This window comes from Tamandua tetradactyla, chromosome 8 (genome assembly GCF_023851605.1).
Source record: "Tamandua tetradactyla isolate mTamTet1 chromosome 8, mTamTet1.pri, whole genome shotgun sequence".
In the NCBI taxonomy this organism is placed as follows: domain Eukaryota; kingdom Metazoa; phylum Chordata; class Mammalia; order Pilosa; family Myrmecophagidae; genus Tamandua; species Tamandua tetradactyla.
In genome coordinates, this window is record NC_135334.1 from 26,521,001 (window position 1) to 26,531,855 (window position 10,855).

Consider the following 10,855-nt stretch of genomic DNA (forward strand, 5'->3'; position numbering starts at 1 on the left):
AGTTCCAGACTCTGGGTTGCAGTTGCCAAAGCAGCCATGGGGTTCCCAGTTTGGAAAGAAGGTGAGGAAAAGTTCTCCTTCTCATCTTTATCGATGTCCTAAGCATAACTGGTATTCAGGGCAAACTCATGAAAACTGGATGCCTTCTTATTCTTCAGTGGAACTGCATTGACTTTTGACTGTTCTTTAATGAAGTTTAATGAGCTGAGGGTCCAAAGGAGAGCACAGTGCTCCATACACTGGCTGGATGCTCCCCAGCAGCCTGGGGCTCCTCTTCCAAAATTGCTGCCTGTACTGAGTGGCCATTGCTCTGGCCCAGGGTGGATATCGTAGGCAGGCCAGTTGGGGGACCTCTAGATGCTGCCAGTCCCCTCAACTAGAGGACCAATCTAGGCCACGTCCCCGTCGCTGGCCACCTGCACCTAGCTCCTGCGGACACCATAAGATATCATTTTAAACCGAAAGTGACATTAATCTGCAATGGAAAATTTTACTTTTTCCCACTCAACAGCAGGCCCAATATTAAGCCATTCACAGAAAAGTTAAAAAGCTACACTGTTTTACACATCTGAGCTTTGGTATATCAGTTTTGATCCTGTTACATATTTTTCCTAATGAACAGTTATGATGTGCTTAGCAATTATGCTGTGCCAGGCTTTGGGCTAAATGCTTTGCATTCATACCATACTCACACACTCATATCATAGAAGAATCACAGGAGGCAGGTACTATCAATATCCTTGGACTACAGAAGAGCAAAGTGTAATTTAGAAAGGTTAAGTAAATTTGCCCAAGATTAGATAGCAAATCAGTGTCAGAACTAAGCTTTGAACCTAATGCTAAAACTCTCACACTCTAACTACTGTATACCACCTATATACTATTGTTATGCTCACTTTTCAGAGGTTTAATGAGGTTAAATGATTAACCCAACCAATAAATGGCAGAGTTGGAGTTTGAACCAAGGCAGTCTGGTTCTATAGTTCTCACACCTAACCACTCTAAGATACACTAGTTGCTATTTCTTGAATAATGGTTTCTGTATCTTCAAGTTTTTCATCAAATCTATCTGTTGAAATTTAAAATCTTATTGTTGCTTTTATAACTGGAAAACATAGGGTATACATACACTAGATTAGGGTATTGGGAAATGAAAGAAAACAAAGCAAAAGGAATGTAAAATGTTTGGCAGGTTTCCAGAGAAGAAATGTTCAGAAAGACAAGCTCCAGGAGGTGCAGGAGGGTAGAATTATGAGTAGCTAAACATGAAAAGCAGTGAGAGGAACCTAATTATTATAACCCAGTGATGTGAGATGACAGCTATCAACTAGACAGATTAATTGACATGGAGTCCACGGATGTATCCTGAGAAAACCTATACATGCTTAGACCTCAAGACAATCACAGCTCCTCCTGGAAAAGACTCCTATGGAATGACACATATGCTGCTCTGCAGTATTGGACAACCAAAGTTTTAGTGTATTCGGATACGATATACATTCCTGGGGACACCTTTGCTTTGACAGATGGGACAACATGACAAAAGTGAGAGTGTGCATTCTGGTGGGAAGGTGTTTGAGTAAGACCTGAGTGGTGGTATATGTACTAGCTAAGGCATCTCACACCTGCTTCCATGACAGTGACAAGTAACTGCATATATACATGTGTACATACAAATATATATTATAGTTGGCTATTATGCAGGAAGGAAGGAGAAAGGAGATTTGTAAATGTTCAAAGTATGGCTAAATATAATAGTGAAAAATATGCTCTTAAATCCAAAATAAACAAGCAGGTTGTGGATTCCTTGGTTTGTAAGGAGGAGGTATCCTACCTAGGAATTATTTTCTGAAATCTTCTCATGAGTACTTAGGTAACATCTAGACTTCATAGACAAAAATGGCAATTTTTATAAGACTGTGGTCTTGAATGTGTTCTCAAATAAGGTAACTGCCTCATCTCAGAGCTGAAGGCTGCATTCCTCACATCAGATTCAAGGCTGAAAAGCTTCCACACTCCTGTATACTTCATAACTGGGTTTATACCAGGTGGTGGTCAACTTGGAGGAGGAGATAAGAGTTTTTCATCTCTGCCTCTACCTCCTGCGCCCCATTCAGCTGCTGACACAGTGCAGGTATTTGACGAGCACATGAGGAAGGAAGCAGGCATGCCAGGGACCACTTGGTAAGGGCACAAATAGAGAGACTATGCCATCCATCTTTCAGCTGAAACTTGGGCACAGATATTCTGAAGACAGGACCTGTGCTACGATCCTCCAAGTGCTGAAGTGTGATAAAAATATGGCTGATTTCTCTGAATCTTGCAAGTACATAGGAAGGGCTGTAAACAAATAGAGTAGTGCTGAATATTGCTTTTGAGAGGTGTTTGCTTTACCAGAGAATAAAAAGGTAAAAAGAAAAATGCACGATTGAGATGAAGTCCTCAGCTCCAACTAGTTATGCTTCAGAAGAAAGATAGATTTCAGAAATCTACAAACAGACTGAATTAAATGCCATCAGGAACCATTTAAAAGGAAAACTTTTTTACCTCTATACTGGTGCTTCTACCATTGCACCAGTGGTTTTTCTGCTTCCCCAAAGATTTTAAAGTACATTTCTTCTCTTTTGATCTTAAAATTCAAGTTTAGTTTTATGAGTGTGCTTTTGCTCTTTCATAGTTTTATTCACTTTTAAATTTGTGCTTCTTTATTTTTTAAAATTCTAAAGAAAATGAAAAGCTAAAACTGCTCAGCAAGGAGGCAAGAAAACTGGATCTAATCTAACCTAATCTAATCTGGCCTGATTTAATTCTATATCTCAAAACTAACTTGAGGATAATATTTTAGAAGACCCTTAGAAAATCCTGATACCCTTCAGTATTTAATAAAAATCTATCTTTCCTTGGGGAAAATAGAAGAAATTAACAGATTGTGATTATTATCTGTTGTTCTTCCATTACCGCAATGTCTGTACTGTTCTTTCCCAAATGAGGTTCTACACAGAAGATAGGAAAAGTAGCATTTAAAAATCTCGGGCTCTAAAACCTCTTTGAAGACTGTGCTGGGCTTTTTGTTAGAAAATAGATTTTAAAATAAAACTTGTCTCTCATTTCCCAAACAAGAAAAGCCAGTTATGATAGGACGACACCACAGACCCATTACATCTACCACTGAGAAGGGAGGAAAAGCCTCTATGACTCTTGCACCTTTTGAAATTGTTGCCTGCCCTTGGACTTTGGCTAGACTTTGGATTTTAGCAAATCCCTCTGCATCTATCCCCAGCATTATTTAGAAGGTCTGGGACAATTAAAAGAGTGAAAAGTTCCACTTTGGGGAGAAAGCTGGACAGAGCCTTCCTCAGTTTGTGCAATGCCAATAGATCCTGCTTGAGGAGCAAATGGGGCTAAAATTAAATGAGCACTTTTTCTTCAAGTCTGAATGCTGATGGGAGGTTGCTTCTGCCCAGAAAAAGTGGCACATTTTGTGATTTGCACAAAGATTTTTGTTTGTCTTTATTTGGGGGCTTTTATTCCATGCAGCCCCTAGGAGATATACACACACAACTGTCCTCCAAGTGCTCTAGCCAAAATTTCCTATAAACTTAGCATCATAAAAATTTTTTGCCATGGCTGGCATTAATCACTGACAAGATATTTGGAGGAAATAAGCCAAGGCTCAAGACCAACCAATGGGAACTGGGCAGCAACAGCGGCTGCTCTAGTGTTTCAACTGAAAGGATTTTCTTGACCATATTAGAACAAGATAAGGAGATGGATTTTTCTGTGCTTGCTGTTGTTTATAGTTTACTATTAATTTCCAGCTTTATTGTGCTATTATCTGAATCAAGAATTGCCTAATAAGATCTATTTTTATAAGTGCTTCGTGAGCATTTAAAGAATCTACAAGCTCTGAGGGTAAATGATTGATTCTGCTACTAATATCCTTTTTTATGTTTTGCATATTTAGTCTGTTAAAAAAAAACTACTACTATTATGATAATTTCATGTGTCAACTTGGCTAAAATATAGTGTCCAGTTGTTTGGTGAAGCAAGCACTAGCCTGACTGTTACTGTGAGGATATTTAATAAATTTAAATCATTAGTCAGCTGATTGCATCTGTGGCTGATCACATCTACAGTCAACAAAGGAGATGGCCTTTAGCAATGAGAGACAATCCAATCAGTTGAAGGCCTTTAAGGGAGAATTGAAGATTTCAGCAGTCAGAAAGATGAATTTCTATCTTTACTGAAGTCAGCCAGGTTCTCCTGGAGAATTCTCAAAACCTTCATCAGAGTTCCCAATCTGTGCTCTGCCCTATGGAATTCGGATTTACCAATCTCCATGGTTCTGTAAACCAATTCATGTAATAAACTGGATGGATGGATGGATGAACGCATCTATCATCGCATGGATGATAGATGATGGACGGATGATGGATGGATAGATGAATGGATTTTCTGTTTCTCTGATAAACCCTGACTAATTCAACTGTCTTTCAACAAGAGGTACTGGAACAATTGAATATCCATATACAAAAAGTTAATTTTAATGCATACCTCACTGCAAAAATTAACTCAAAATGGATTATAGATCTAAATGTAAAACCTAAAACTATAAAACACTAGGAAGAAAACATAAGATAAAATCTTTACAACCTTGGCTAGCAAAGATATCTTAGTACACCACCAGAACCAGAACCACATTAGGGAAAAATAATAATAAATTAAGAAAAACTAAGAACTACTACTCTTTGACGTTAAAAGAATGAAAAACAAGCCAGACGGGGAGGAAATATTTGACAGTCATGTATCTGAAAAGTACCTGAATCCAAACCATAAAAAAGAACTCTCAAAATTCAGTAACAAAACAATCAAGCCAATTTTTCAAATGGGCATATGATTTGAATAAACATTTTACCAAAGAAGATACAAGGATGACAGATGAGCACATCATAAGTCATCTGCATTAGGGAGATGCAAATTAAAGCTACAATGAGATATCATTACACACCTATTTGAATGCCTAAAATTATAAAAGGTGACTATACCATGTCGGCAAAGATGTGGAGCGACTGAAACTCTCTTACACGGTTGCTGAGAATGTAAAATGGAACAATAACCTTGGAAAACAGTTTGACAGTTTTTTGAAATGTTAAACATATACTTACCTACAGTATAACCCAAACATTCCATTCCAAAGAGAAACAGAAGCATATGTCTCATTCAAAGCCTTCTTCATAAATGCTAATATCATCTTTATGTGTTACAGTCAAAAACTGGAATCAACCCAGTTATCCATCAGGAGGTAGATGGATTAAAAAATCGTGGTATATCCAAGCAATGGAATATTACTTAGCAATAAAAGGTTTGATGACTGATTCACATAACAGCATAGATGAATCACAAAATAAGTACGGTAAAATGAAAGACATATAAAAAAAGAACATACAGTATGATTCCATTTACATAAAATTCCTGAAAATGCAAACAAATCTATAGTGACAGAAAACAAATCAGTGGTTTCCTGCTGTTCTAGTTTGCTAGCTGCCAGAATGCAAACACCAGAGACAAAATGGCTTTTAATAAAAGGGGATTTATTTCATTAGCTCTTCAGAGGAAGGGCAGCTAACTTTCAGTTGAGGTTCTTTCTTACACAGGAAGGCACAGGGTGATCTCTGCTGGCCCTCTCTCCAGGCCTCTGGGTTCCAACAACTTTCCCCAGGGTGATTCCTTTCTGCATCTCCAAAGGCCTGGGCTGAGCTGTGAGTGCTGAGATGAGGTATGCTGAGCTGCTTGGGCTGTGCTACATTGAGCTCTCTCATTTAAGCATCAGCCAATTAAATCAAACACTATTCATTATAGCAGGCATGCCTCTTAGCCGACTGCAGATATAATCAGCAACAGATGAGGTTCATGTTCCATTGGTTCATGTCCACAGCAACAGAACTAGGTGCCTTCACCTGGCCAAGTTGACATGAATCTAACTACCACACCTGGGAATTGGAGAAAGGCAGGGGAGGAGCTAGAAGGAAAGACTATAAATAGGCATGAGGAAATTTTTAGTGACAGATATGTTCATTATCTTGATTATGGTAATGGCTTCACACATACGTATACATATATCAAAATTTCAAAGTATGATGCTTTAAATTTGTATAGTTTATTTTACGTCAGTTATATGTCAATAAAGCTGTTTAAGTGAGACACATGGTATGGTACACAGAAAATGGGTTTTGAAGCCAGACAGAACTGGATTTAAATACCATCGCCAAGATTACAAATTACACAACCTTCAGCAAGGTACTAAACATCCATATCTATAAAACTTAGCTATATATTTTGAAAATTAAAGATTAGAAATAACTTACATAAAATTTCTAGCACAATGCTTGGCATTAGACGTCCTGTAAATTATTTATTAATATTAGATTAATCTTGTATCGCCAATTACAAGCTTCTGAGGGTAACTTTTTTATTGTGAAAAAATAACATATATACAAAAAAGCAATATATTTCAGAGCACACCAGAACAATTAGTTATAGAACAGTTTTCAAAATTTGGTATGGGTTATAGTACCACAGTTTTAGATTTTTCCTTCTAGCTACTCCAAGACACTGGAGACTAAAAGAAATACCAATATAATGATTCAGCAATCATACTCATTTTTAAATCCTACCTCTCTGTTATAACTCCACTTTCTCCTCTGTTCTTTCTCCCAATCTTTAGGGATATTTGAGCTATGCCCATTCTAACTTTCGAGGGGAACTTTTCTTTTTTTCAAATAGCTCCCAATGGTTAAAATAATGCTACGAATGCTGTTAGTTTTGAATAAAAACCTATTAGCTGCTCATAAAAAAAACTATTGTATTAGAGTCAATTACTTCTTACATGTCTAACAGCTTTTGCTTTGTATATTTCAGGGTTATATTATTTTGTGTCCAAAAGTTTCATGACTATAACATTTTCATTGTGGTTTATATCTTTCCTTTACCTTTTTTAATTGAATAATATAACATATATACAAAGCAATGAAGGAAAAAAGCAATAGTTTTCAAAGCACTCTTCAGCAAGTAGTTACAGGACAGATCTCAGAGTTTGTCATGGGCTACCATACCATCATCTCAGATTTTTCCTTCTAGCTGCTCCAGAGCATTGGAGGCCAGAAGGAATATGTATTTTTTATCATCACTTTTTTTTTTTTTGTGAAAAATAACATATATACAATAAAGCAATACATTTCAAAGCACAGCACAACAATTAGTTGTAGAACAGATTTCAGAGTTCAGCATGTGTTACAATTCCACAATTTTAGATTTATATTCCTACCTGTTCTAAAATACTGGAGACTAAAAGAAATATCAATATAATGATTCAGCAATCATACTCATTTGTTAAACCCTATCATCTCTGTGTAACTCCATCATCGCCTTTGATCTTTCTCACCCTATTTAGGGGTATTTGGGCTATGCCCATTCTACCTTTTTCATGTTGGAAGGGCTGTCAATAATAAGGGGTCGGGAGATGGAACCACCTGATGTTCTGGAAAGGGTGGCCCCTGCAGATTTCAGGACTTATCTGGTCCAGGGACCCATCTGGAGGTTGTAGGTTTCTGGAAAGTTACCCTAGTGCTGGAACGCTTGTAGAATCTTATAAGTTGCCCTAGATGCTCTTTAGGATTGGCTGGAATGGTTTTGGTTGGGGGTTGGCAAATGGTGATAGATAGCAATGTCTAACTGAAGTTTGCATAAGAGCGACCTCCAGAGTAGCGTCTCGACTCTATTTCAACTCTCTCAACATTATTTGTTCCACTTCTTTTCCCTCCTTTGGTCTCGATGGCATTGTTGATCCTATAGTTGCAGGGCCAGACATATCTTTCCTTTAAAAAAAAAAAAACTACCCTCCCTAAATCATTTTTATATGTTTTAATGCAATTTTATTGAGATACATTATATATTCACACACCATATAAACATCCAAATTGTACAATCAGTGGTTCACAGTATCATATAACATGCATTCGTCATCACAATCAAGTTTTGAACATTTTCATTATCCCCCCAAAAAAAGAATAAAAATGAAAAAGAACATACCCCCCCCTATTATTTATCTATTTTTTGTCTTTTTTTTTTCTTACTCATCTGTCCATACACTGGATAAAGGGAATGGCAGTCACAAGGTCTTCACAATTACATGGTCACACCTTAAAAACACTGTAGTTTATCAATCAACTTCAAGAATCAAGGCTATTAGATTGCCATTCAACAGTTTCAGGTATTTTCCTCTAGCTACTCCAATATACCAAAAACTGAAAGGGGTTTATCTATGTACTGCATTAAAATAACCTTCAGAATGACCTCTCAGCTCTATTTGAAATCTCTCAACCACTGAGACTTTATTCCATTTCATTTCTCGTTCCCATTTTGGTCACGAAGGCTTTCTCACTCCCATGATTCCAGGGCCAGGCTCATCCCTGGGAGTCATGTCACAGGTTGCCAGGGAGATTTACACCCCAGTATTCATATCCCAGATAGAGGAGAGGGCAGGGTTTTAGTTTTCTAAAGTTGCCAGAATGCAACACACAAGAGATGGATTGGCTTTTAATAAAGGGATTTATTTAGTTACAAGCTTACAGTTCTTCAGAGGAAAGACAGCTAGCTTTCATCTGAGTTTCTCTGTCACATGAGAAGGCACGCATAGATGTCTGCTGGCCTTCTCTCCTGGCTTCTGAATTCCAACGGTTTTCCCTGGGGCAATTCCTTTCCACATCTCCAAACATCTGGGCTGAGCTGTGAGTGCTCAGATGAGGTATACTGAGTTGCAGAGCTCTCTTCTGACCTCTGTCTTTTAAACCTCCAGCTAATTAAATTATACCTCACTCATTATAGAAGGCACTCCCCTTAGCCAACTGCAAATGTAATCAGCCATGAATGAATTGCACACACTGATGATTTAAGTCCACAGAAACAGAACAACAGGGCATCATCACCTGGCCAAGTTGACATCTGAACCTAACTACCATAGGCAGTGAGCTCACCTCCCAAGTTGTCTTGGAGAGAGATGCCACATCTGAGAAACAAAAGAGGTTCTGCTAGGCATAATCGTAAGCAGGCTTAGCTTCTCCTTTGCAGGAATAAGTTTTATAAGAGCGAGCCCCAAGGTCAAGGGCCTGGCCCAACAAATTGGCAATCCCCAGTAACTGCAAGAATATCAGGTCTTCCCCAAGTGGGGAAGTTGAATATTTCCACCTTTTCCCCAGTCCCTCAAGGAGACTGCAAATCCTATTTTTTGTAATTGGCATGGGCAAGTTCTGGGAACTGAACCTGGGTCTCTGGCATGGCAGGCGAGAATTTTGCCACTGAGTCACCATTGCCTGCCCGTAAATCCTTTTTAATCTTCTTCCCAGATTACCCTGGGATGTATCGGGGCATCCCACCAACCGGTATGAACTCTGTAAATCATTTTACCTTAAATTTTCTTTAGGCTATTATTGCCATGGTAGCCTCTCCCCCTTCTGCTTGCATGTATCTAGCTTACAGTTTCCTTTTGGCCTGCCCTCCTCTCTAAATACGTAACATTGGGCAATTTACTTGTCTACTTTAATTTCCTCACCTGAAAAATGAGGAAAGATGAGCAACCCTCATAGGCTTACTGTGAAGAATAACTGCATTAATAGTTGTTAAATATTCTCAACCTCAGTACTATTTACATTTGGGACCTGATATTTCTTTGTTGTGAAGGCTACCCTATGCATTGTACAATGTTTAGCAGCATCCTTGTCTTCTACCCAGTAGATGCCACATCTTTCCTACTTGTGACAACCAAAAATGTCTCTGGACATTATCAAATGTCCTCTGGGGAACAAACCACTGTTTAAAACCAGTGATTGGGGTATAGTAAATGCTACATAAGTGTTTGCTAAATAATTGTTCTGTGTCTAGGACTATGGCCTTTCTCCTTCCTGGGGCCACTGCCCACGACGCCATGGAAAAGGCCAGTGGAATCACGAAGAAGCCCCATTGTCCACAGGCTACTCAAAGTATATGATCATGCCTATCCTTGGGCCTCTCTGCCCAACTGCTTCTGAGCTCACAGAATTCAGATGCTGAGTCAGCACAGAATGTGCACTTCGATCCACATATACCCTTCCCTCTAGCTCTCATTCCTTCAAAATAAGCGGTTCTCCTAGAATTTCCTCTACTTATTTCCAGTGATTCTGATGATCAAAAAGCATATTTGCAGACTAGTTCTAATGTCTTCTTTTTTTTTAATGTGAGTAGGCACCAGAAATCGAACCGGGGTCTCCAGTATGGCAGGCAAGAACTCTGCCCTGAGCCACCGTGGCCCACCCTATAATATCTTCTTTTAATGTTCCTCCTACATTATAGTTCATAAATGGTTTCCAGTATTGCGGCATGTGGATGGCCTTCTTCTCTATCTCTGGGGCCCATTCAGTATTTATCCTACTTTGGGGTCATCTTAATTCAGTTTGGGAATGAGGGGAAGTATCTGCTGAGGCTTGTTTATTACCTAGAATTCTATCCTATACATTTTTAGGATTAGAATAGTTCTTAAAAATAGACCACTTTAGTTTTTTTCAAAAGAAAAGATTTAGCTTTTCTCCATCAAAAATGTGCAACAGACTGAAGTTTACTAGAAAAACAGTGTGCTCAGAAAACTTTTGATAGGAACTAAAACATGTAAAAAAATTTTTGCAAGTTGTTTTTAGCACCACGGTATAAAATCACTAGAAGTTTATAGATTTACCAACAAGTTAAATTTCTGAATGCCTCATCTTTGACAAAAGTCAATGCTATGCTTTCCTTATAGATAGAAGCATATTCCCTTGGATTGCCTGAT